The 27,815-nt window shown below is 31.6% G+C and overlaps 1 protein-coding gene across 4 annotated transcripts in view; it reads left to right on the forward strand.

Annotated features, from left to right (window-relative positions):
• The first annotated feature begins 324 nt into the window (after positions 1-324).
• Positions 325-27,815, forward strand: part of LOC129966121 (potassium voltage-gated channel protein Shaw-like) — a 468,708-nt gene continuing 441,217 nt past the window's right edge. For all 4 annotated transcript variants that reach the window (XM_056080501.1, XM_056080499.1, XM_056080505.1 and 1 more), the window contains exon 1: positions 325-489. The gene's annotated coding sequence lies outside the window, so the exon portion shown is untranslated. The remainder of the gene's footprint in view (positions 490-27,815) is intronic.

Below are 27,815 nucleotides of genomic sequence, written 5' to 3' on the forward strand. Positions count from 1 at the left end.
ACCCGTATCATCTGTTATGTTCGGAGGTTTAGAACTTCGTGACCTCAAATCAACAATCAGTTGTTCCTATCATTTTGAAAGACCCATTCATGAAAATGACGCTTGGACGCATGCCACTCACTGGATGATGCCACAAATTTTTATCAAAATATCGGTACTCTTCCAAAAATTACCACAATTTAAATCATACTGATGTGACGTGCCGGTGATGGCTAACCAACAGGGAAGCTCTCTTTAATTCATCGAAGTGAAAATGGAACTACCGAATAGTTCAGCTCTTTCCCGTCAGATGTCGTCGTTGCGGAGAAGAGCGAAAGACGGAGTTTCAATTCGCGAAAGAAGTTATTTTGGCAGCTGGACGCACCTAACGCACTTTGGCGGTGGTGAAACTTAGAAAATTGTTACTTGAGCGCTGATGCTACTGCAAAGTTAAATCTGTGAACATTTGCAGTGTTCTTTGGGATAAATATACCTTTTTCCGGAATCCAGGTAAAATATTGAATGTTTGCCAACTTGTTTTAGACCTTATAACAGATGTTACTAGGGTAGATACAGCAGATACTATTGTAGATTTTAGAGAACGATGTACCTTCCTTTATGTAGACGAAAAACAAAAAAAATCCCGATATTCAGTTTTGAGCTTGCTTTAATCCTAGTGAATAAAATGTCATTAAAATTTATTAAGAGCCGGGTGTTTTTCTTAAATGAATGGAATATGACTAATTTAAATTTAAAGACAAGGGCAAATTTAAATAAATGAAACATAATAAATTCTGATTGCTGTTCTTTTTTTAACTTAGCTGGATTTTTTTCTGGCAAATAATAGCAATTTTTATTAAAACCAGTGATTGAAGTGAACATTCATATCAATTTTTAAATCGTGTGATTATCTGGTATTCGGTTAATATGGAAAACGTTTTATTACGCACGGAAAAAGATGTCTAAATTTTTTTTTTTTTGAAATTTTCCTTTTAATTTAATTTTTTGCTGCTCATATTAATTTTTCTTGTAAAGCCTGGCATTTAATTGTTATTAAAATTCGATAAAATATAGAGTTCAAAAATTATTTTGGAACAGAGGGGTAAGATTCATAATAAAAAAATTCATATAAATCCTCTAAATAAGATTATTTTAGGCTTAAGAGTAAGGGCAATAAATTAATAAAAAGATGCGACATCCTCTGTCGTCAACTTCTGCACGGTGTGCAAAATCTTTTGTAACAAACTCAATGCAATTTTCAAATCTCCATTTAGTACACATTTTTCTGTTGGAAATAATGATGAGTCAATTTATGAAGGACGAAAGAAAAAATAAATTCATTTGAATATTTAGAAATAAATTTTTATACAATAGGAATCTTTTATTTCATTTGGAATTAAATAATGTTTTGTCATATTATTTATTAAAATTAAATACGATACAATCGTTATGCTATATAATAGTCCTCCGATTTGAATATAATTTTTCTAATCCCCTCGAATGTAAATGTCTGTTTTCGAAATATGATTTTAATTATAGAGGAGAAATGGGAAGTTATTAATATTTATAAAAAGCTTATCGTTAAGGATTTGCACTTAAAATATTTTATGATATTGGAAGACCTTTCTCACTTTACCAAGCAAAAATAAGATTTTAGATGAAAAAATAATACATAGGATAGCAATTTTTGAAAGAAATTTTTTAAGTTCTATGATAATCATAAATTATGTGACTGTTTTTAATAATTCACATACACAAATATGAATACTGCATATTAACATATGTATTGCAATCTTTTTACCCATTTATGTATTGCATGATTTGCATTACGACAATGTATAGGAAAATTTGTTTAAAATGTAAATTTTATAACATAGGTTATTTTATAACCGTATTATAGAAAAAAAACTAATATTGCCTATTTTGCAGAATTAATTACTGCACTATATTTCTTTGAAGTGGATAGCAGTTAAGTTTTGCACAGCGCTCTGTGAAACACGACATCCTTATTTATGATGGTCGGATCCAGCGACTAGCCATTCATTACTAACACTCATGCAATGTTTTTTTAAAGTTTTTTTTAATAATAGCATCTTATAGGATTAAAGAAAAAATAACTATTTGCATTATCTCTTTCAGGTGTGGAAGAATTAAACTAACTTTGAATTACTTATTTAAACCTGCTATCAGGCGTTCACTAGATACGCAACAGAAGTTAATCATTAAAACTATTAAATTTAAAAGTTAATCATTAAAAAAGTTAAATTTAAAACATTTTCAAATTTGACAGTTAAAATTAAAATTTAAGCAGTTTTAAATTTAAAACAAATTAAAGTTTCGAATGTTTTAATGTAATTTTTTTTTGAAGTACAAGTTTTTGAATCTCGTTTTGGTTCGGTTCCGTGCTAATTTTGTAGGAAAATGACAGTTACTTGCAAATGTTTTTCCCACGAAAGAAACTTCTAATTTCAGCCGGTCACGAAGATTATTTTTTGACTCGAATTGGGATAGAAGACGCGTCGTCTTAATTGACTTGAATATTTGCTGCACTCTTTTTACATTTACTTATAAAATTTAAATAATCATTATTAATAATTTGCCTTGATATATTGATTTATAAATATGTACCAAATATCTCAAGTATTTTCAAAATAAAAGGGTGTTTATAGTTGCTCTTTAAGCAGATGAATGAAAATTAGATTTTAATAAGAAAGCAAAACGAGTATAAACGATGCAAAGACATACATTTCAAAAATTTTTATTAAAAAATCTTTTTTTAGCCGAAAAATTCGTATAAGCAATAATTCTGTATTAGGTTCTCAAGTCTTGGCATATTAATATTGATTATGAATTTTCATTCAAGAAATTATAATTTCATCTGAGATTCAAAATTTTGATTTATCAAATTTAATGATGACTTCATTCTCGACTGCAAAACTTTAATAACCAAAATTTTACTTCCTTATGAAATGACCGTTTATGAAGTATTAACCACGTATGAAGTGAGACTTTTGCCACTATTTAATCAAGTAGTCAGGAATGCCTTTTATATGTTTTAATAATTGTGTTTAAAAAAAGTTAAGCTTGAAGTTTAATTTAAATTTAGAATGAAATTTTAATCTATTATAAAATAATTTTTACTCCTTTAATATGTCTTTCTACTGAGGAAAGCAATATAAAATGGTTTTTTAATGATGATTTATGTTCTTCAGCGGTAGGACAACAGTTATGCTTTTGTGTTGCTGCAATAGTCATAATTAATTTAATCTTTATTTAAAAATTGAAGGCAAAAACAAAATCGCTCGAGGAACAAAAATTGAATTTTGTTTATTATTCGCCTTTAAATATAGTTACAATTGGTAATAGCTGCAAAGGGTCATTATAAAAAAAATGATTTATCGAGACCTTTATTATAAATACTAGCGTTATTTGTCAAGATAATTACAAAGAAATGAGTTTTCATAGTATAAAGAAACAAATATTCTAATTTGTTGAGATTTCTTGCATTTCATTGATTAGTGCTGAAAATGATTAGTCATTTCCGTTTTAGCGATTAATTTCCTTTGGAATAAATAGAAAATAATTATTCCTAATTTGGAGAAGTTAACCCTTATTACTAGAAAAGAAAATCTTAATCTTGGAGATGCAATATTATAAATAATTGGTTTGTATCATTAGAAAATAATTCTCGTAAAAAAACTGAGAAGAGAATGAAAATCTTTATTTCATCAATATTCAAATTAAAAAAAAATTTGATGTAACTATTTTATCCGTTTTTAAGGAATGAAGCGATGTCACAGCCACACGGCTGCTTGCATGCCATCTTCCTGAGTGACGTCAATTTATTTTTCATTATGCTCGAAAATGTTGCAGTTTCTAAAACTGGAGCCCAAATGGTATCGCATTAGTATGGATTTTTTTTTCATTGATGCTTCACAGAAATTTATATTAAATTTCAAATAAGAATAGTTGAAATTTATATTTCTACCTAACATAAAAATTGACGTTTCGTTAAGCTATATGCAGATAGATATTCGGTATAATGACTAAAATGTTCCCAACAACCTGATTCAAGAATTGCCTGCTTTTCTAAATAGCATTGAGGGTCATAATTTTTTGAATAGCGTAAAAATATCTCATTTAACACGTTCAGCAACATATCATTTATCGATAACTGACAAGAACGTTAGTCATTGGGGCCGCGTTAGTCACTGGTGATTCAAGTTAAATTTTCCGTACAGATTGCAGCAGTCGCTGGTTCGAGTATAAAATACGAGGAAACAAAAAATCAAATGCAATTAATAAATGCTCCTAATTTTTCTTATCTAAATACTATTTAAATAGGTTTGCTTGAACCGAGGTAAACATTTTGTGTTCTGGGTGAATCTAAGCATCGAAAACACCGGTGGAGGTTTCGGGCAGAATGGAAAGGAAACCGATATCGGCATAGCATCTAATGTCATAAAAAGTTTCAAGTGATATAATGTAGCGATACGCTTTTGTGTCATCCAATGTATTACAATTAAGTATATTGAAATCTTTGAACAGTGTGGAATGTTTTAATTGCATTTAAATAAGCCATAATTTAGCAGCGAAATGCTAAATTTGGAAAATAAAAATTTTACGAATGAATGAACATGAAATGAAATTCTATTGAAGAAATGGATTGTTTTTAAATATAAATTGGCAACTCTCGTCTTATACCATTTAGGGAAAGGCACCTTCCCAAGTAAATTTCAACCACAACATTTTAAATTCCAGTATTAGTATTCACTAGCATTGCTATAAATAAGCAGATTGTCATAATTGTGAAGGAGACTATCCGCAGTGAAAATCTAGAGTGATTACTATCTGCAAGTGAATCCGAATCAAGTGCTGTAAAGTCTTATTTCATAAATAATTAAGAGTCAGATTTAAAATGTTAAGAAAATACTCCAAGGCCATTATCTATGATGACACATAAATTTATAAAGGATAAAACGCGAAGCAAAACAATTTTGAAACTTTTATTCCATTTCACTTATTTCCTGTTTATGAAATGTAATTTTTTAGTCGATTTTTTTACTCGTTTACTGATATGACTCGTTACTGACTTTAAAATTGTGTATTCTCGAGGAAAGAACATTTTAATATATTCTTAAGTTAATTATCAGTTTATAAATCAAATTTTCATTATATATAAGTGGGGTGCAATCAGGTTGGAAATTTGCTCAATAATTTATTTCTAGATAATACTAATGATAATAAATTATGAATTGAAACTAAGAAGGCAATAAAGTTTTCTAATTATAATACAATAAATTTATTTTTAATACATTTTTGAAAATTGTTTCTATATGTCCCACTTTTCATATTTAATTTAAAGTATTCTTTTGCATAAAAATAAACTCCTTCATCCATATATGCGCATCTATAAATGAATTCCTTTCTGATTTGCAACAATCATTATCTAAACAGATTTATTCCATGAAATCGATGGCTTGCTTCACAGATACGCTCACTATTTTGATAAGCAATTTAGTGTGGAATGAAGAAAAGCAATTTTTAAATTATTTTGCTGAATAAACTTAACTCATTTAAAGAAATGCAGCTACTCTGCAACATTTTTTAAAAGTCCAAGCTTTGATAAAGAAATGGTGTCCAAATGAAATTTTCTAATAAACTCCTACATCATGAAAAAATTGGAAGAGCAGAACAAGGCATTTTAAAATATAATTATTACCTTTTTGCATTTAATATATTTGAATAATTATATATAATAAAGCAAAAGGTTTATATTACTTAATCAAGAAAAGACATTTAGTAACATTTCATGAGCACCCCATAGGTGTAAAGTATTTGATTATAAATAATATAATTCTGTTGTGCATTCTTTCATTTCTGCTTTGCTCTGTCATCATGATCTTCCTAGATATTTCTAGATAGATCTGAACATACAATCTGCCTCAAACTAATCGTTAATCCATATTGTGATAATCCAAAATCCATTTTAAAGATGTTAAATGTTTTTGTGATCCGTCATAACCGCCATTTTAAGCGTTTGCATTTTTTTTTTTTTTAGTGCTTAACATAAAAGTTAAATCTATCGTCACGTCAAACTTCCTCAAACGTGCATGTAATGGAAATTCGAAGATTACCACATGAACATTCTCTTCTTTTCTTTGTATGGTATTGTTGTGTTCGTGCGTCAACAAAAATAAAATGCAGACAAACTTACTATAAAACTAAATCTTATTACATTATAGATATTATCAAATTTACATCAACTTATTTTCATTAAACATTCTAACATCGTTTTTAAACAAGTTCCAAAAGTATCACTGTTGCCAATCTGAATTTTACAACTATTTACAAAATAAAATTTATAATTATTAAAATAATCGTTAGCTACTTTTAAATAAAATATTTACGATTTATGTCGCAACAGTATCAACGCAATTACATCGTATAATAAAAACAGGAAAAGGACATTTTATTTGTTGGAGGAAAAAAAATTCGCCGTATTTTATTTGGAAATTAAAAAGAAATAATCGAAACAGAACCTTGAAACAATAAGGGCATGATTTATATTGTTTTTTGTATAGCTACGTACATCAGTGTCATTTCTAATAGATTTAATGTCTTTTGAAAATAACACATTTAAACCATAAATATTTTATCATAAAGTCAATCATCACCAATTTAGTCTTCTTGGATGAATGGTTAAAAGATTTCGGCAATTTCTTGGATTTAATATCAGTTTAGATTAATCGGAAGACACGTTTTTCAAAAAAAAGGGGGGGGGAGGTAAATATACTGAATTGTCTTCAGTAGTTTTTCAAGGAAAAATATGAACCATCTAAAAAGAACACATCCATTTCTAATCTGAAACTACCATTTTTATTATACACTAGCCGCCTTTGGCGACCAGCCGGTTCGCCAATCTTAATGTTCGTTTAAATTTTAATAATTAAATAGCTTGAACCGGAGTTTAACCCCCTTCTTCGCCAAGTTGCGATAACGCGCCAAAGCTGGCAATCTTTATTTTGAACTATAATTGGACATCTGGTTCTTTGATTTTGAACATTTCCCAAGGCCGTTGTTGGCGATTTTTAAAAATTTTGCCAAGCAGGGGGTTAAACTCTGGTCGTACCATTAAATATTTTACGCAATTCCAACTTTAATAGATTCTTCAGCAAAATATTTTAAAACTTCAAATTTTGATAGTCATATAATTCACTCATAACGTGATATGTATCTCTCTAATTTTCTGTTACATCTCGTATAATTTATGCTTTAAATTAAAGTTTAAATGATTAATCTGCAATTAATATAATATTTTTTATTGAAACAAAGCATTTTTTTAATATGATTACTGATAATAGAGTCACTGAACGTTTAAACTTTATGGGCACTAAAGAATCTTTCTTAATTTATGTAATATCTCAAGAATTTGTCAACAAAATTTTCTCAGATTCATCATGAACAGATCTATTAATTAACAATGTTTAATTTTAAATGCATCAAACACTAAGGAAATAAACATAATCGTTTAAAATAATCGGTGGAAAACAGGTTTAAAAGACTACTTAAAAAACGATGTACTTAAAACTATAAGCATATACAAAAAAATATATAACTAACATAAATGCAATTTACTTACAAAAGCATGCAACTAATCTAAAAATAATTTAAATCATCCATTGATAATGGTTGTCATGGCAACAATCAGAACATAATGCGCATGCGTCAATTTTCTTCGCCACTTACGGTAACGCAAATGCGTGAATTTTTCTACGCCAGTTGGGGTAACGCTATGCAGATTATACATTTTTAATTTCCTTTATTCTGTGTTATTTTAATTCAAAAGTACTTCAGAATGAATCTGAAACATGGATTAATTAACAATGTTTAATTTTAAATGCATAAAACATTAAGAAAATAAACAGAATCGTTTGAAATAATCCCTAGCCTCCCCTAAATATTAACCCTAGCCTCATTACTGTTGGGTGAAAAAAAACTAAAGCCTTACTCATTTGGCGGTGGGGAAAATGGAAGATTTTTTTTGGCGGAAAAGTTGGCGGTGGGGAAAATGGAAGATTTTTTTGGCGGGAAAGTTAGTTTTTAATTAATAATTAAAATTCTAATTAAAATTTCAAAAAAGGGGACCCCAGGTGCACATTCCCGACCTCTAAGGTACACATGTACCAAATTTGATAACTGTATGTCAAATGACCTGGCCTGTAGAGCGCCAACACCCACACACACACACACACACACACATTGAGCTTTATTATAAGTATAGATAACAAAGATATTTTATATTCAAAGATATTTTTTACCAATGTGTTGATGAAATTGGAAAGTTCATTTTTTAAAAAATTATTATAGCGAGATATTGCTCATGTATATTCAATTCTTTTAAAAATAATTGGAATGGAAATTTCAGCTCGCAGCAAGTAATTGCGACGGAAATGTATTTTGAAGATTGCAGGTAATTTATTGCTAAAAAAAGAGAAAAAAATGCCATGAAATACGTTTAACCTAATGGAAAAATGAATCGACAACAGAAAAATGACAAATTATTTCTTGAAGTATAAAAAATAAATTAGATCTATGTTCCGTGTAGAGTTCCAAATCTGAGAAGTTCCACACCGTTTAGCGGCACCTTCTGTATTTTAAAAAGGAAAATATTTTAATTTTTTTTAATTTAAGAAAAATTTCAAGCAAATAATTTAATTTTTCAAAATGATTAAAAAAACTCATTACTTAAAAAAAAAATTTCTATTGTTTTTATGCATTCTTTAAATGCATATAATTTAACTGTATTTAATAAAGTGAGCATAAAATATGAAAATCGCGTTCACATTTGCAAACTTTTGGGCGGATTTTCTCATTAAATGAAAATGTCTAGACAAAACTTTATTTGTTCTTAGTTATGAAACCTACGTCAAACATTTTAACTTTTAAAATTAAATAAGTCGTATTTAAAAGAATCGTAATTCTGAAAGAACTGCTTTAATGCTTGGTCAAAAATATCTATTTAAAAAAACCAACCATATGAAATTTTTTTTCTTAATTTTAAAATCTGGGAAATCTTTAACATTAAGAAACTTGATTACAGGGATAAAAGGTCTAAGCATTTTTGTTTAAAACAAATTAACAAGACTATTTTTTCTTTCTAAACTATTTATTTTAAACTCAAACTGAACAAACGTTGTTGAATTATTATTATTATTGAAAAAAAAATTATGGAATTGGAGATCTTATTGCTAGCTCAATGAACTCTTCTTTACTTTCACGAATAGAGAAAGTATTGTAGTCATTAAAAAATTCAACTCGAGGGTTTGACGAATCTTAAAGATTTGCTTTCCTGAGATGGGAATTTTTGGAAATGTCTGCATGTTGATAGATAACCCAAAAGAGCTATGAGCTAGACAAATGAAATTTGGTATATGGTCTTACTACCAAATTTTTGGATATCTGTAAATGTTGAGAAAAATTCATTTCAGAAGTCTCTTACTGTTCGCATATAAATTAACACGATGACAACAACAACAAAAGACTAAATGGATAAAATACGGAAAGCATTTAAAGTGTAGATATCTATAAAATTTTGAAGCAAATTCATTGAGAAGAGGAACATCTGTCAGTCTGTTCTTTCAGAAGTGTGTACACTCGATAGCTCAAAACCGCAATAACTGAAACATATAAATATAATTTTATGGCTGCAATTGTAGTTCTGTGTTCAAATTCTGGTTTCCGTCGAGTGTAAAAATACGAATCTGAAATACCTATTCAATTTCATTAGCGAGTATGCGTGAAAGTTTTGAGAAAATCGTATACCCTGGTTGGCAATGTTGCGATTCATTTTGGTGCTTCATAATACAAGTGTTCTACTCCAATTTAATTTTTGAATACATGGAACATTTTACAAAAAGAAGTAGAACATCTTAGTGGAACGTAAAAAGCTCAATTAAATGACTTACGTTTTAGAAGTGGTTGAACAATTACATAAAATAATGATAAAAATCCTCACTTGTATGCATTTTAAATTCATAAATGATTTTTAAGCTAAAAAAAACACAATTTTATCGTTTGGATTAATTTATTATCCTTAATTCTATTCGATACCCTATTTTTATTCTAATCGGATTTCCTACGGCATAATTACGCGCGAGGTTATGTTGTAGGATATTTGATTCATATTTTATTTTGAATTTGGCTTAGGAAAATTACTTCGTCTCATATTTTAAATAGAAATATCTTCATTCCTGAATTGATTAATGACGATTAAGTTGAAAAACAATTCAATTCCGTCGTAAGCTGTTTGGTATATGACGTGATTGAATTCTTTCTATTTGCATAGTTTCAAATATATGGGTTCAATCTGGAATTTCATATTCTATAACGGTGTCTTGTCTTTTTCTAAACTTTATAACTATCTTCTATTGTTTTATTTATCTTTTAAGTTGTTAAATACATTAAGAACAATAGTTTTATAAATTTTTAAAATAAATCGAGGGTCTCGAATTCTTGATCATCCAAACCCTCGAAGACATATATACAAATTATATTTTTCGAGTTTCTTCAGAACTCCTGTGTACAGTCAGTTTTTGATTACATCCTGAGTAGACCTGCAGGGCAGCTGCAAATGTGCGAATTCCACGTGTATGACGGAAAATGCCACAGATCAACACGGAAGGCTTTTGAATCTTTTTTTTCAGAAGAGAATGTTAAGTGATTAAGAATATTTTTAATTTCAAGTAAGTTTTCTTTTAAAATGGTTAGAAAGGAAAGCTATTTCAAAATTGCTTTTACGCTCTATTTCAACCCATCTCCAACATGAAGACGTTATAATTATTTTCTTGTTGATATTCTACTGAAATATCCAACTTATTCTTTGATATAAAATAATTGAGTTTTAGAAAGTATCAATGGGAAAAAGTATATATGAATATAATATTGCTAGTATTAAAAAAAAACATAATTGAAAAGTTAAAGAAATTAGGATAAAATTTTCAATGTTTTGTTAAGCAACATAAATTAAAATGAATACATATTCAAATTTCATTTTACATGTATATTTCTTAAACCATTTAGAATATAATAGACGCAAGATAAAAAGTACTTTATTAAGTAAATTGATAACTGCTAATGTTCTTAGACAATGTTTTTCGATTAAATTCTCTGTTACGGACTAAAAGTGACAGCAAAACACGATTAGTTGAAGCTGTCTAAAAACATTTCGGGGTCTATTACATCTTCGAAGATTTTTCAACGCACGCATATTAGAATCATTAAATTTTATTAAATTGTGTTCTTGAAATGACGTTTTTCAAGAATCTTTCAAAGCGAAATATTCATTCTCCAAAAAATGCACTTTCACATTAGTTCCCATGAATACGCTAAAAGCAAATTTGGTTTGCAAGTGTTGCTACGTAGATGGAGAGCTAGTACAACATTTCAAATATTATTTCTTAAACATTTTTTTCCATAATTGTAAAAACAAATAATTCATTTCTGGTCTTTTTCAGTCTGTTTTGTATCATTGAAATTGTATCAATAATTCTGCCTTATATTATGATTTACATAACATTGCTTTTTATGTTGCAATTGTTTTATATCCTCCATCAAACCAATCTACACTTTCATTTTTAGGGATTTAAGGAATATAAATTCAAATGCTTACAATAATTTCACTAATGTAAGTCACAGACAACGAACGTTTATTACGTCCTTAAAGGATGAAGAAATATGTTTAAGACGTAATTAAGTAAATAATGGTGTGATCGATAGGCTGCATCAGTCAGATTGCACGTGACCTGGGAGGAATGCTGATCATGCATCTAGATTATGAAGAAAATCTGTTATTTTGCTGTACTCGGAAATGTCTGAGATTCGTTTATTTAAACTGAGTACTTGCAATAAGAGATAAAGAATGATTACAAATATCTGTATAAGCAAAATATTAACATTAAAAGATAAAAAAAATGTATCTATTAATTGACTTTACAATTTGAATTTGTCAGTGTTATCACTCTCGTCTGGGTCAATTCGATACTAATACATATCGATGATCAAAAAGATTCTAGATACAATGACAGATGATGATTTTAGTATCGGAATGATGATTTTAGTATCGGAATGCAGCATATCAAGTTAAATCAGAGTCAAAGATTTACAATGAAGTAGAATTGTGACTTTTGTTTGTTAAGCGACCTGGATTATTTAGGTCCCTATTGGCAGAAAATGACCAACATTTCTTCGATATCTTTACAATATTATTCGGATTTCAAAATATCAAACAACATCGTGGAGATGTCTTCAATATTTTGTGCCTATAGGAGTATCGCTTGAGACAAAAGCTTGATTTTTGCTGTTCTGTATGGAGCTGGAATGGAATATTTTCATGGGAAATTAGTGCACATGTGTGTTTTGCTTTAACACAGAAGATGAATATAAATTATTATCAGTCAATTAGCAAAGATTCTAATGTCATTTTAGCAAAAAATAAATTCTTTACTAAAATTGCAGTTTAGCTACTGATTTTTGAGTATGGATTAAGATCCTAATTATAGGATACAGCCATACATTTCTTTCTCTTACTGATGTTTTAGCCATGATCTGTCAGTTTATTACATAACAATAATGGCTGGTTGGATTGTGATGTTCTAATGTATCTTTTTGTTCGTTTATATAATAACTAATCATAGTGTTTATATATTTTTAAGATTTCAGATATCTTAGAATGGGTATTTTATATAAAATTTGTTTCGAGATTGAACTGTGAAATTATCCTACCTATAAAGATTTAAGGAGCAATTATTGTCTTGTTTTTATATTGACATCCTAAATAGCCGTTTCTATAACAGAACATTCTCTCGTTCTTAAGTCTTGTTCTGAAAGATTGTCTTCATTGTACTACTTTGAAATCGTTTTATTCAATGAGCCGGATAAGCGAGTGATTTACTTGCTTGGTTAAGTGAGAAAAGGCATCTTCCAAACTGAACCAGGCAAGCAAAATAAGTAACAAGTTTTATATCAAATAACGTCTAACACTGTTTTTAAAATCTGTCTCTGCCATTGATCTAGTTTTTTCTTTTTTCTTTCTTTCAAAGCTTCAAAAACTTTTACTAGATGAGAAAAATACGTATTTGTCTTCTGAATCTGGCATTTCTATCACTGATAATACGTTTTCAATTTCTTCTCACTTTCAAAACATAAAAGGGAAAAAGAAAATTGTAGAACAGATTTCCTTAAAAAAATATTTTTTTATATTCGTAAGTCACTGGCAATTCAATATTTTTAGGCTATAAAGCGTGATTTTCTTATGAGATTATGACGTCGTCTGTTTCTGACTGCCGCCTTCGCATCCCATCTGTTGCCCTTAAGGATTAGTGGGAGGATTTATTACGATGTGTGGGAAATCCGATTAGAGAAGGAGGCAACCAACAAACACTTATTTTTTCTATCGCGTTGTAGTATACAGGGTGTCTCTGAATTCACGGGGCAAGCATTATGGGTTGGTAAAATGCGTATGAAGAAACATTTTTTAAAATATTAGCAATATGGAATTGGAAATAAAAAAAATGCTATCCCTAAAAACAAAAATAAAAAGGAAATGGAATGAAATCTCTTATTTACTTAATATTACAGTATGTGCTCAAATGTGCCACCACCAACTTGGTAAAATTGAGCAAAGATGCCAAGTATTTCACGAACGACTGCAGCAGTGACTGAAGATTTTGCAATGAGGTCCTCATCAGTCGATTGGAGTCTTGTAGGCATTATATTTTCTGCCTTGCTTGTACTTTCTCTTGCTTATACTGCCTACACTTTCATTTCCGACCCTTTACTGCTATGCAAAAAAGGTTTCTTTATATACATTTTACCTAACCTTAGTTTGACCTATGAATTTAGAAACACCTTGTATATGACTTCTGTTTATCAAAATTCCTGTTTGCAAGCCAGAAAAAGCCAGCTAATTAATTTTTTACTGAGATATAAGATAAAAAATTTCATTAGCGAATAATTTCTGAAAAAAATTGACAAATACTAAGTTTAATAAATCAAAGCTAAAGGTTGAAAATCATTTTTCAAGAAATTGTAATTACTTACAAAATTTCACTACAAAAGTTTTTTGTCATGGTAAAGCTCTAATTTCATAATTTATTTTCCTATCTGGAATCTAATCGTAAGAAAATTAAGGAGGAATCCTTAAGTCTGAACATAGATGGACTTCGAGCTTAAAGAGGATGGAAATGCTTCCTAGATTACACGATCGAATTTGTCAACTTTATAGCGTATCACTTGTCATGGAATCCCAATAAATGGGTTTATAAGAAAATGTAGCATTCGAAATAATAATTTATTTTGATAAAATATCCCTGCTGTTATTTTAAAAAAAGTTTATTTTCATATAATCGACAGATGTCATCACGTACTCTCATAGCGCACTTTCAAAGATGCCAAGCATTTAATGAACGACTGTAGCCAGTGACTGAATATTTTGTAATGAGGTCCTCATCAGTCGTTTGGAGTCTAGTAGGCACTCTAAAGTTTTTCCTAATAACTTTAACTTCCCTATAAAGCACTCCTTAGTTTTCGGTTCAGCTTATCTCATTCGAGTATCTAGAGCCAGAAGGTAGCGTGATCTGGATACTTTTTGAATTTTCCTGCATATGACTTCAGTTACCAAATCGAAATTTTGACAAATCTACACATTTTAGACCACCCTGAGTCCGAGAAACCCATTTTTGTATATTATTTCTGTATGTAATAAAGAACTCTAGAACTTTGAGCTAGACATTTGATATACTGTCTTTATACCAAATGTGTAGGTTTCTATTCACTTTTGAGCAAAATTTTTCAGAGGAAACCAATCTGTCTACTTATTCGAATATAATTTAACATAACTACAAAACACAGCGAATTTAATAGATAAAATTAGGAACACCGATTTATCATGCGTAGTGTCGCATTTTGATCCAACGAGATGTTGAGACTACATTTTCAGAAACATAACTCAAAGCAAAAAGGCATCTGGAAAAAAATAAAGCGTCTGAAACATAAATTTGATTTTTTGATATTATTAACCGCATGCTCCAAACACTCGAGAAGGATTCAGTAAAAATGTTGAATGCACGCCATATTTCATAACTATTGTACGCTAATGCCTTGTAAGGCGTCCTCTAGGATATGCTAGAAAGTTTTGGCATTCGGTGGTTTCCATTTACAAAGAGTTGACATGTATGAATAAAAGCGGTTTTGAATCGACGTTTGATATTTGGTTTATGTAGATGAACAACGATTATTTAAAATGCATAGAAAAATTCATGCGCACGGGGGAAATGCAAGAAACTCTTCACTGGGGATTCATTTCGATGAATGGAATTTTAAACATGAAATGAATCCTAAGTGGTATTCTAAGACGCTTGAAATTTTTCAGTGTTTGGTATTTTTCTTTTGATAAAAATAACTTTAGCTGAAGAGGGTTAAACGTTCCATTTTCGAGGCACTGGAAATTGGAAGGAGGGAAACTGTCTGCCTTTGCCAAGCTCAGCCTGTGAGGTGAATTTTAGGATGAATACAATTCCTATCCTGAAACTGTCATCTTTTATTTTAAAAACGGAGAATATCTCTAACTAGAATTTTAATCTCTTGAAATTTTTTAAATGAATGAATCATTTCATGACTTGGTTTTTGAAAATTTAAGCTTTGCATACGAGATTATTTTAACATTTTTGCAGTCTACTGTTTGGTTTACCAAGGCAATACAAAAATTGTTTTTGGCTATACGAAATCTTCAGATTTGATAGAAACATTTAGAAAATATCCATGAAATCTGAGCAAAATAGCTGAAAAGGCTGATAATACTCCAAAGTTACTCAATAGACGAGATAATTGAAAATAGAATCAACTAAAATCGTAAATGACATGAGCTTAATTATGAGGCAAAGCAACGAAAGCGACTTTTGGAATATCAAGAAAGTCATTATGGCTATGTATAAATATGTTATGTGCATGCTCCTGAACAATTCGACTCAACTCCACCAGGTTTTGTTTATGTAAGACAGGAGGAATAATCCTGTTAACTTTCCAAAAAAAATCGATATTCAGTTTGAGAAAATTACAAAAATTGTCTTTTTTAAATATTTTAACCAAATAGATGCAGAGTAATTCCAAAATTTCTTTTAATACGTCTCTTGACTATGCTTTTTAATAGGTTATAAATTCATAATTTAACCATGCTTAAAACCAAGCTTAAATCAGTCGTTTAAAAGAAGACACTCTTGCTCATACTTTAGCATTCGTTAACACAATTAGATGTGTTAATCTAATCAATATTAATAATTTATGAAGAAAATTAGCCATCAGTAGTTTTTAGAAATCATCTATTCAACTGATATTCCTATTTTAAACAAAAGCAGATGTTAAAGATTTTAGATGTAAATAACATGTTAAAGATTTTAGATGCTTTTTAAGTTAAAAGTATAATACAAAAAAAATTTCAATCCCTTATAACTCTGGTATATAAATTATGCAATAAAATATATATGCAAGTGGAACGTAAAATAAATGACGAAATTATTTCGATGTCGTTTACATATTAAAATTCAAAAAAAAACTTCTTCAACCGAAGAGTTTTTTCATTTCTTAAAAATTCCTTCATACCAAACCAATGGCTTTTCCCCCTTTCCTCCTTGTTTTTCTGTTAGAATATTTTTACATAAAGCTATTATCTCCCAAATGTTTTATCCGTTTTTTGACTGAGCCGAGACATTTTTATAAAACTTGCAAATGCCATTCGTTTTTCTAGTATATTTGGACTTGAAGAATCGCTTTGTATAATAGCGATTTTCTTCCAGCACTATTTTTACAAGTTCATGAAAGTTTTTGTTATATGAGCCCTACAGAGCTACTGCTGTTTTAGTACTAACTTGTAAATGCAATGCTTAATTCAATAGAGCTTTTTAAGTAATGCGACTTTAAAAAATGATGGATGCAGTTTTTACTATCTTTTATTTTTGAATTTTGATTTCTATCATACTCTAAATGAGTGAATATTCGAAGCAGAAAGGGTCCATTTCAATTTCAATCAACATGCCGTTTTGAAGCAATACTATTAGTATGTCTATTGGAACAAACCTCGTCATTTTGAATCGCACCCTGATGAAGAGGACGACGTCTGAGCTAGTATTTCTCTCCAATATGTCGCTCCCTACTTGTGGGCAGATCCTCATGTATTTAACGTGTACCATCACCTCTTACACGTCACTTTTTCGGTGTAAAAGGGTGGTCCAAAGTGTTGACCTTACATAAAATCGTGACTGGAAAAGCCCAAATTTGAATTCGTGTATGTCGGAGTATCACTCACTTGAATGGATCCTTTGTAACCGATGCCATTCCATCATTTTTTAAATCTGAAGAGGCCAAAGGATCTGGAAGATAAGATCCGAGACATTTCATTTACGAGGTGCAGCAGGAGAAATGTTCCGATTTATTGGCGGCAGTGGCGAAATAGGATATGCGAATGAATTCTAACGGCAGATGAGATGGCTATTCTTAGAGAATATTTTCTCATGAATATCCGAACAGGTTTTTGATAGATGAACAGTCTTAGTTTATACCTAAACGATAATTTTTCGCTGTCAGAAATAAATCATGTAGATGTTTATTTTACGACAAAGTAAGATCTTGAAATCAAATGATAGAACTGTAGGAACATTATCATAACTACTTGCCATTATCATTGATGCGTAATAATCATTGTTGATTTTTAGTTTCTTTAATATGAAGGAATGAATGGAGTCATTTCATATCATGCCACAATGTCACTAAAAATTGGATTGTGCATGTCAATTAAAAATTCGAGACTACACTTTGTCTTGCATTATATTATATCATTTTAAAACAAAAAGTACAGCACAATTCAAGTTTTTGGACTGCCAATTGTGTGATGCAGAAATTTTAGAAATGCAAATGTTGCTGAATTAAAAGTTAATATACTGGAGAGCGCGATTTCGCAGTTATATAGATTGCAGAATATTTCAAAAGGGGTCGAATAGTAAATTATTAATTGCGTTAGAATCTACATAGCAAATTTTGATAAAATTATTAATCTTACAGTAGATAAAAAACGGTATCTTTGGAAAGTTTAATTTCTGTATTTTAAAATAGTGTAAAATTTGTTGCAGATATAAGTTTTGAAACTCTTGGCAACATGCTTTAAAACTGTATTGATTTTGAATCAAAAATCTAATAAAAATAGATAGTTTCTTAATGATTACTTTTAGTGCCTTAAAATAAAATTATCCTAATTAAATAACTCTGGATGGGACGGATTGCTTTGTAGAGCGTTTTAAATAACTTTTTAATTACACGACCCGTAATTTATAAATGACATATCAGCATTGTAAAGTTTTTAGATCGACAAAAAGCTTCTTTTGTGGAGAAGTGTTGAATACTTCCAATACCCACGGGGATGGTCAGTCTAGGTTTCTTCACCAGTTCAATTCATTATCAACTGAATACAATTGCATAATTAAGGTGGGGCAGGTAAGACTTGTACTCAGTACCATGGGCCGCAAAATCGAGAAATCTATTTTTTGCGTTTAACAGAAAAGTGCTTTATTCTCTTTCACACTTGTTCCTCGGATTTTAAAAAAATAAAGTGGTTCCAGTCAAATGAACATAAAGGATTCAGTTCTTTTTACAACCTAAGAAGGAGCTCAAGCTAATTTTCTGAAATCAAAACAATAAATGAGAATTTTAAATAGAAATGTGTTAACCAAACCTCTGTCTCTCGAAGCTAAAGTACTTTTCAAGGCTTTGGGACTCAATTTGGGAAAGGGAGTATATATGACCACAAGAAAATCCTTTTTTCATAAAAGGCAGCATTAAGCTTGAACATATTAAGAACTTTGTAAGGCATCTTATGGTATATATGGCTATAAAATTTATACCCACCACATTCATACTTAAAGAATAAATTGGAATATCAGCTGTCTACTCCGACCCATCAGATGGCAAACGTAAAATTCTGAATGACAACATTGTTAGAACTAAAGTTGAATCCTAAGGACCATCACCAACATGATACAACTCCTTCCATAGGATACACGACCCATCATCAGTAGGGGTTAGTCAACCCACACCATTTTTGCTTGCTGCAAGCCGGCGAGAATCAACAGCCATTCCGGAAGCTTCTCTTCACCAAGTCTGAGATGCACCAAGGGGATATGCAAATTAGGAACAAATTATTTTATCTGTATTCAAAGAAAATATAAAAAGACTTTTACATGTTTGGTAATGTGCAAAGAAAATCTGTTTTAAGTTATCAATATTTAAAGCTTCTCTCGACTAATGAAATAACTGATAAAATGAAATGATTTTTCATTATTTTCCTTAAATGTGGTTTTTTTTTTTAAGTGCATCGTATGCATTTTTACCTAATTTTTTAAAGTACGAGATCAATAAAATATCAATTCGTTTTACATTTATTTTTTAATAAATAAAATTTTCACTGAAATAAAATGTTTGAATTCCTATTTTAAACTTTATATATGATTTAAATTATAATATATCAAAGTTTCTTTGCAGTTTTAGAAAAATTTCCTCCAGAACTTTCAAAACAATATTATAAATCTTTCGAAACATTTTCGTGATATTTTAGATCAAAGAAACATCCGTATTTATATAATATGCATATATAATTATAGTTTTTGATATTAAAAGAGAATTTTGTATCAGTTGTCTGTATGCCAGTTGACGACTTCAGGCTATAACCATTTGACTTAAAATCAACAAATTGACACAACTACATTCCAGTGTCTTGGAATGTGCATCTCGAAATTTTTCTTATCTTACGAGTTTTAACTAATTAAATGTTATTATGGAATTTATAAGTTTTTTAATCATAACTTCTAAAAATATTATCTCACAAAAATAATTTTTACTCCACCTTTAAAATTCCAAATATTACCCTGTCGATGATATAAATTTAGTACGTATCTTTTCTGTAATTTTAGCAAGTTTTTGAATGTTATTTGTTATAGTAGTTTTCATGGTTGATTTTTTAAAATTTCATTGATATATCACATTTTAAAATTTTCTTTTTAAAAATCATTATATATCAGATAAATTAAAAAAAACGATTTTATTTAATTTTTAGACTATAAATAGCGAGTAATGATTTTACAATAAAAGAATTTAACATTTAAAAAAAATTTCCAATGCAGTTTTCTTTTTATTTAAAAAATGTAATATTTTATAGCCTATAAATGTTAGTTTTTTTTTCTGTGCTGGCTATGAGCATATGAGCATTTAGAATTTGGAATCGTATTTGGCATGTGATGTATTTAAGAAAATTAATCGGATGCTAGTTATAATTTTATTTTCTGGATATATGGTTCGTGTATTTCACAAAATGGTACTTTTGCTTAGTTTCAGTATAAAAGCACTTGTAGTAATAAATTTGTAATTCTGTTATAGTATAGCTAAGAGAGGTATTCTATAATTATCTGTGCAATATGAAACCGCTATAATTTAATTTCAAACATGGTTCAATGTATAATAATTTGAATTATATATATTTTTTAAAGAATCATTTTGCTTAACCTTTTTACTAATTAAATGTTAGTCTTAATATATCACTTCACTAGCTCCAAAATTTCTAAAGCGTTTTCATTTTTTTCATGCATCTAAATTGTAACTCAAATACTAATACTAATACTTTTCTTTGTGCACTGTTTTTATTTTCTTTTTGATTCCTGAATATTTTTACCCTTCAGGGGCTCGCCTACTATAGGTGAATACGGGTGTCCCAGCCCGAGGTTCGAAGGAATATATACTCCCTTTATGTTTATCCGTTTCTACACCTCCTGTCTGCTTAATTCTTCCATTCCTCTACGGCAAGTGAGGGATGGAAACGTGTAGGCTCCGGTTAGCACCATGGTAAGTGCCGAGGCTAGGAGGTACTAGAGCCGGTGGCTGCCTTCCCTCGTTGGGTTCGGTGGTGGTCGGTGCCGTCGGGGCCCAAATTCTCTTTTTCATGCTGTATAGGTACCAAAGGCAAACTGCGTCCCTCAAGTGGGTATGTCATTGTTCAAAACCTAGGAAAAATTTTCGATTCTTTCTTTCTAGTCAAACGTATTTCCACTAATAACGACACTTTCAAGAATGTCTCGCCTTTTCTTGTCCAAAAAAAGCTATTTCTGCTGCTGTTGGAGATGTTACATCAATAAAGAAAATGCACTCATGAGATCTACTTGTAGAAGTTAACTCTATGAAGCAGGCGAAACAAATTATGAAAATTAAAGCTTTAGCTGATATAAAAGTAACAGTGTAACCTCACAACTGTAAATTCTTCTAAAGCCGTCATAAGCGCTGGAGAACTTTTTAACGTTCCTTCAGAGGAAATTTCATATGAATTAAAACTTCAAAGAGTTACACATGCGCGAGGGGATGGACAGCTTCTTCTAACGAAGCATCTGATCCTGACCTTCATATCTCCAAAACTTCCCTTTTCTATCAAGGCAGGATATATTAATTGCCCAGTCAGGCCATATATCTCCACTCCTCTACGTTGTTTCCATTGCCAGCGTTTTGGTCATCCGAAAACAGCTTGCCGCGGGAAAATTACTTGTGCCCACTGTGCGGAAGTCGGTCTGAGTACAAGGCAACATAAAAGTGCGCAGATTGTAAGGGAAATATCACTTCATATTCACTGTCTTGTCCTGTCTGGAAGTTTGAAAAGGTCATTGAGATTAATTTCAATGAATAGATGTCTTATCCCGAAGCCCGACGGATTGTCAAAGCTCGGACAACGACATCTGGTACTACTTATGCTTCAGCATTGAAGAAAACCCTTGTTAGCTAAATTACGCAATATGAAGTAAAAGATTTTTGCCCCGATACTGATACAGATACTTCTGATACGATCAACTCAGAAACAGTCAAAGCTCAACGGAAGAAGCCTTCTTAAGCCGAAAAGTCTTTAAAGCTTAATCTCTAAGCACGGTTTTTCTCACAAAGATTTGGCAAAGACGTTCAAGAAACAATAAAAAAAAAATCAATCTTTACCCTTGGATATTGCGGAGAAAGGCTTCGTACACAAGGATTTTCCTTATTTGTTCAGTGGCATTCCGAAAAGTTCCGATTTAATTAACCTACATCCCTCGGAGGAGGAGGAAGATCTGAAGATTCGAAGTTGCTCTAACTTCTAATGTTTCCGTCTCCAATTCTTTTACACCTCAAATTCCTTAATGGATATATTTATTTCATGGAATTGTCGCGGCATTCGCTCAAAAATTGGGGACATTAAATCTCATTAAGAAATTTCATCCCTTTTGTATCGCCCTTCAAGAAACTTTTTTGAAACCGGATATTCCTTTCAAAATATGTGGTTAAAGTAGTGTTCATCCGGACACTGTAACTGACACATCTACTTCCAGAGGCGTCTGCATCTTGACTTGAAATCTATATCCAAGCTCACCACTTCCACTACACACCTCCTTGCAGGCTGTGGATGTTAAAATCAACGTAAAATCTCTGATTACAATATGTTGTGTTTACTTGCCACCACATGACAATGTAAGTCAGAAGGATCTCATCAATTTAGTTGACCAGCTTCCGCCACCTTTCGTAATGCTTGATTTTAATGGGCATAGTCATTTGTGGGGGTCGGAAAATACGAATACACGAGAGCGGCAGATCAAACAGTTTATTAACAATAACTGTCTCTGTCTGCTGAACAATAATGAGAAAACGTATTTTCCTGAACCCACGCGTACCTTTCATAGTCTTGATTTGGCCATTTACTCCCCTGAACTTTTACCATTACTTGATTTCATGGTTGAAAGTGATCGTAATAATAGCTACCATTTTTCTATAATAGTCTCTCATGTTGATAGAAAAGGTGCGACACAAATTTCCCCACGTTAGCTATTCCTACGAGCAGATTGGGTTGCTTTCGCCCGACTGGCAGAAAGAACAAACTATGATCAATCTTGAAAGCATAACAGAAGCGGTACAAAAGGTAGTAGACAGTATAATACTTGCTGCTGAAATTTTATTCCAAACAGCTCTTCTCTTCCATGGAAATTTCGTAGACCGTGGTGGAATAGAGCATGTTATGCCAATCATAAAGAACAAAAAAGACGATGGAATATATTTCGCCTGTATCCCACAATCGATAATCTAGTTGCTTTTAAGCGTGCTAGAGCTAATTCCCGTCGCACTCGCCGGCAAAGTCAGAGGGAATCTTGGATATGCTTCATTTCCTAAATTACATCTTGAAAATCTAGCTCACGAATTTGGAAGAAAATTAAAGCTGCGAATGGGATAAACAATGAGTTTTCCTTTCCAGGATTAAAAACTGTAAATACTCGGTAATCATCCCCAGCATATATAGCCAATAACATTGGACACTCGTTTGCGAAATTGTCATGCGCAGTCTCGTATAATCCAGCATTCCTTGAGACTTAGAGACGCGCTGAGCAGAAGCCTTTATTTTAAATCCAACAGGCATCTTCCATATAATTCGTCATTCACGATGAAGATGGCTTTGAATGAAGTTCGTGATACCACCCCAGGACCTGACGGAGTTGCATACAATATGCTTCGCCATTTGAACACAGCTTCTCTCTCTAATCTTTTACACCTTTTCAATAGAATATGGACTGAAAAAGATGGCATAATGGCATGAAGCTATTGTTATTCCGATTATCAGACTTGGTAAAGATTCAACCAACCATCTAAATTACAGGCCGATCGCTTTAACAAATTGCATGTGTAAAACAATTGTGTTTAACAATTGCATGATACACGACCGCCTTATTTATGAATTGTAGATACGTAACTGCAGTCCTCCTACACAAAGTGGTTTCCATTGGGGCCAGTCTACAACAGACAATCTCGGGCTTCTAAAATCTTAAATACCTAATGTCTTCGTAAGACGCAATCATCTTGTTTCAGACTTCTTTGATACATAAAAGGCTCATGATCGAGCCTGACGTTATGACATTCTTCTATCACTTTTAAAGTTTGATTTTTATGACGATTTGCCGATTTTTATTCGGAATTTTTTATTCTCTCGCATTTTTAGAGTACATATTGGAAATGCTTATTCCAACCCTTCTATTCAAGCTGAGGGAGGAGTCCCACAAGGAAGCGTCCTCAGTGTGACGCTTTTTTTCCCTTCACCTTAGTCAGATTTTAGACCTATTACCACCATCTGTTAAAGGCAATTTGTATGTTGATGATCTCCAGATATCTTTTCAGGGCTTTAGTATTCATTTAATTGAGCGACAGCTGCAACATGCGGTGAATGACATGGTGTAACGGCAATGGCCACACTCCTTCTGCTGAAAAGAGCCGTTGTGTTTACTTCTGTCGGAAAACCAGAAAAACCATAATCGGAAAGTCCATAATCATAAAAACCATAATCATAAGTCGGAAAACCATAATCAAGCCAGATACTTTGATTCGAATTGGTGACGTGGACATTCCTGTAGTTGCAGACATGCGATTTTTGGGAGCAATATTTGATAAGAAACTCGCCTTTCTCCCCATATTTTGAAATTACGGAAGAATGGCGAATCACTTCTCAATATCCTTAAAGTTCTTTCGACAACGACGTGGGGTGCAGATCGCACCTGTCTGCTGAGGATTTATCAAGCAATAATATTATCCCGCCTTGATTATGGATGTACTGTGTATGGCTCGGCTCTACCCACTGTTGTACGCAAATTGGACACTGTACATCATTCTGCCTTGAAAATCTGTTGTGGTCCCTTCAGAACCTCACCCGTGCAAAGTCTTTGTCATCTGTCATCAGCTCCCACTTCACTTAAGAGGTAAAATGCACTCAGCTCAGTATTATCTTAGAGTCCAGTCAGTTTCTAATCATCCGCTACGGCAAATGACATTCTCCATTGGTCTCTGCAGACTCTACAGTGCTCGTCCCATCAATATGCTCCCTTTTTTCGAGAGAATTAAAATGGTTATTGCTGATGCAGGTCTCAGTGACGTACAAAGTAAACAGACAGAATTTTATGTATTTCCGCCTTGGGATGTCCCTATGTTTTCATATATCAACCACTTTTATACATTTGATAAATTTTCTACAGCATCTGCCATATTTCAAAAACTCTTTTCCTCTCGCAGGAATCAGTTTTCATCTACGAATCTATTTTTACAGATGGCTCAAAATCTGAGAGTTATGTTGGCAGCGGAATTAAATTTTTGAAAAATATCTACAATTACCGGTTGTACACTTTTTGCTCGATTTTGACTGCTGGACTTGTAGCAGTCTTTTGCGCTTTTCAGGAAATTGCAGTTTCTTATAAACGTATATTTATTTTATATACAGACAGCATGAATTGTTTGGAGATATTATCCCACCCTGATAAATGGATGCATTCTGTGGCAGTGGATATTTTATGTTGCTTGCAAACACTACAGGCCAAGGATTTTTTAGTTTCATTCTACTGAGTTTCTAGTCGCGTTGGAATTTTAGGCAATGAAGACGCTGACTTCTCTGGCTGACTTCTCCAAGGCAGCTTCTAGTTTAGGGCAGACTTTAATTTCATATCGGAATTCAAAACAAAATTATTCTTTATATCCATTCCCTTTGGCAGAAATCTTGGGATCTGGAGACTCATAATAAGCTACATTTCATTAAACCGCATATTCCTTTGCGGCCCATTGTTTCCATAGGAACAGCCGACGGGAAACTGACTCGACATTACATCGGTCACATTCGTTTCGCGCACAAATATCTATTATTCGGCGAGAGAGCGCCTAGTTGCCCATCATGTAATGTTGATTTTACTATCGCGTGTATCCTAGCTGAGTGCCCCAACTTTAATTCTCATCGCATGATATATTTTAATTCATCTTCACTTTACATACGGGGATTTGTGGCAGAGCTCCCCATCAGTATATTTCTACCTTTTTAAAGGCTATTGGGTTTATTATTTTATATAGATTTTCACTTGTTTTACATAACTTGCCTCTCAAGTTTTGATTGCTGCTGTTTTACTGACCTGATTTTTAATGTACTTTATATATTTAAACTTTAATTCTCACGTGGTATCATCTCAAACAATATCATTGGTGCAGTACAGCCTGCTTTTGGCTCTTGCACCATTACATTCAAATCAACCAATAACCAACCTGAATATTTTTCGAAGAAATAGAAATGCTTTCAGAATATGAAAAATTAATAACAAATGCAAGAATTAAATCAGACTAAATAAGAAATTGGCGCGAGCTTTGAGTATGTAAATCGTATGTCAAAAAAATGGTTTGTATATTATGTACATTTCATTACAATTTTAATTTTAGTAATTTTTGGCCTAAAGTTTTAAAAAAAGCTTTATTATGCAAATTGTAGGCTTTTTTAAAAAAAGGGAACTCATTTTTGGTATTCACCATTTTATGCAAGTGCGTTTCTATCTTTGTCATCATTAGGATTTTCAAAGTCGTAATTTATGACTGTGAACAATTCCGAAAAAAATGTGGTTTTAAAAATTCAGATTGGTTTATTAATATTTTTTTCTACGCAGCTTCCAGACTAGTGGGTTAATTATTCTTATATACGCGAAGTCTTTGAATTGGAACTCCCGATCATTTTCAGCCTCTATTCGTCTGTTCAGTTTCAACACCTGAACTGCCGGAGCAGTATGAATGACTGGTCAATCTCTGATACTTCTAATATTAACAGACGCATCACGATAAATTAATAGTTTGAAATAATCATAATAAAATGAATTATAATGAAAGTTAGTTATAATGAAAAGTTTTAGTATTTATTAGTTTAAAATCAATTTAGTTATAATGAAAATGAGTTTATTTCCATTACATTTCTCATAAAGAAATATTATATAGTTTCAAAAGGGGTCGGCCCACATGGGGGTGGACAACGAAGATAACCAATCCGACCATGCTCACGCGAATACCGTCGATTAATAAAATAGATCGTGGATGTGTGTGGAATATATAAATACGAAGAGTATAAACATGGCTGAAATGCTCAAATTTTGCTTTTCCCTCCCTCTACAAAGCGCACCTCATGAATAGCACTTATCATGCTTAGACAGATGATGAAAATGAATGGAGTCGATGAGAGTGGGTGAATACATTCCTACTCTTTTGAGTTTCAGTAACGGAACTGAACCGGATTTACTGATCAAGATACAGACTTTGTCAGGGTTTCACTACATTTAACTATAAATGAATTGACACTAAATTGTAGAAGATGAAACCAATGGGAAGGACTGCCTTCGCGCATGCTTCAAATAAGTGTGTTATCCCCAAACATCAAATGATGGCCGTGAATGCAGCGAGTTTTCCGATATTGTCAGAATCCCTCACACGCATGGTTCGAAATGAAGTAGACTTATAATTAATTGTGTATGGCATTGTGAACAGTAGTCACAAAACGGCATGAATCTAGCGTTTATATTGGGATCTTTGGCCGTTAATAGCCGATGTGTGGTTAATACACAAGTTATAGAAAATCGAATATGTATTTGGATGCTTTTTCTCGGCACAATTGAAACAAAACTTGACACATAACAGCAATTCTACAATTGTTGTTCCAAAATGACAGTTTCATTTAAATCATTAGTGTGTGTGTGTGTGTGTGTGTGTGTGTGTGTGTGTTTAACATTGAAAGTACTTAGCAACAGACTATCAATGCTCTGACAGATCTGGAGTCATATTTATTAAGAATCTCTACTTAAAATACTGTATATCTTGATTATCCTGGATTTAAGTTGTTACGATGTTGAATTGCCGCGTTTACATACAGGCAAAGTTAGATGTCAACAGATGGTCAACCTCTAAAC

The sequence above is a fragment of the Argiope bruennichi genome, chromosome 4 (genome assembly GCF_947563725.1).
Source record: "Argiope bruennichi chromosome 4, qqArgBrue1.1, whole genome shotgun sequence".
Lineage (NCBI taxonomy): Eukaryota > Metazoa > Arthropoda > Arachnida > Araneae > Araneidae > Argiope > Argiope bruennichi.